Below are 1,638 nucleotides of genomic sequence, written 5' to 3' on the forward strand. Positions count from 1 at the left end.
AAGCACGCACACAAATAAAAGCCACAAAACAAGCATCAGCAGCTGTAACTGAGAGTATGTAGTCCTTAGCTTTCCCAACTCCCTCTCCCGAAGCTGACCTTCTTACAGATACTTCCGCTGCCCTGCTTCCTCATTTACAAGATAACCTTATGTATCTTTTTCAACAAGGTTTTCTCAGTGTATTCAACCTATTGCTCAACAAACTCTGCAAGACAGATGGCAAATTTGCATTTAAACAGTCTGGAAAGCTTTTTTTTTTTTTTTTTTTTTGGTATCAATTCATTGGTTTCATCTTATTAGTGCATCAGCATGGAGTGCCTCTTAACTACAGGGAAGTGTTAGCCCAGTTTTAATTATATTCCCCATTTAGAAAGTAGATTCTGTAGTTTCAACCTGCAGCATCGTGAAGGATTTCCACTTAGTGGATGCTTGCAAATGCAATATATAAATGCCTTATTTTCCATGCAATGTTGTATAATAGTGTAAGTCTCCAAGGAATCCAAGCTCTTAAGTGAGTCATATTTGCTTTCTTTGTCTGATTAAAATGAAAGTCAAAGACCATGAAAATACCTATGTCCAGACAAATATATTATCCAGTTTAGAATAAAATTAGGCTAAGAAATACAAAAAAAATGTTGCTGGTCTACAATATTTTTACCACCTTTCTGTTACCAAGTTTTTTTTTTGTTTTTTTTTTAACTTGTTCCCCTGGGGTCATATTATTCCAATGATTTCTTTATTTATAGTCAGTTTAGAACTTCCATAGTTATGAACAGAGCTATGTTCCAGAGTAAACTGCATTCTGCTCACCATCAGCAAATAGTTTTAGTAGTGGTCTATAGTCATATTAGTTTTGGCTGTATCTTACTGTTTCCTGTAAGGTATTAGTCATTAATTGGTGGCCCTTGACGGCAAACTGTTTTATTTTGTCAACTCAGTGGTTTTTATTTGTTTTTTTTTTTTTTTTTTGCTTTTTTTTGTTTCTAATGTGAAATGCTTCACGGATTTGCATGTCATCCTTGCGCAGGGACCATGCTAACTTCTCTGTATCGTTCCAATTTTAGTATATGTGCTGCCTAAGTGAACACTAACTCAGTGTTTTTATTTTTGTCTTTATCCAATTTGTGCCCTTTTAGGTGAACGTGCACCTAAAGGTTTTGCTATAAAACTCCAGCAATCTCTTTTATATATAGCCTATTCATTTTAAATGCCTGTACCTGGCTGGCATTTAATGGCATTCAAGTTTGTCATATTGGCTGTGTAAGTGCTTGTAAGAAGAGGGATAAGTGGTAAAGATCGAAAGTGGCAAAAAAAAAAAAATAAAAGGTAACCGTTCCATGTAAATACAGTATATAGAATGAATCATTTCACAGGAGAAGCAATCAGAAGAGCAAGAAGTGATCATCTATTCTTTGTGAAAAGACCTACCATGCCAGTGATAGCAGGAAGAGTGACTGCCGGAATTGAAAACTTGGAGAGTGAGAGAGAGCACAGGTGGGTGAAGGGCAGACGGAGAAGCAGACGCCCTGCTGAACAACGGGACTTGATCCTGGGACTCTGGGATCATGACCTGAGCCGAAGGCAGCCGCTTAACTGACTGAGCCACCCAGGTACCCCAAAAACTTTTGATTGTGAAGC

The 1,638-nt window shown here is 37.4% G+C and overlaps 1 non-coding gene across 1 annotated transcript; it reads right to left on the reverse strand.

Annotated features, from left to right (window-relative positions):
- Positions 1–982: 982 nt before the first annotated feature.
- On the reverse strand, positions 983–1,088 carry LOC113263317 (U6 spliceosomal RNA). The gene has a single exon (XR_003319128.2). It is a non-coding gene; the product is annotated as a U6 spliceosomal RNA (small nuclear RNA).
- Between the last annotated feature and the right edge of the window lie 550 nt (positions 1,089–1,638).

The sequence above is a fragment of the Ursus arctos genome, unplaced genomic scaffold (assembly GCF_023065955.2).
Source record: "Ursus arctos isolate Adak ecotype North America unplaced genomic scaffold, UrsArc2.0 scaffold_9, whole genome shotgun sequence".
NCBI lineage: Eukaryota > Metazoa > Chordata > Mammalia > Carnivora > Ursidae > Ursus > Ursus arctos.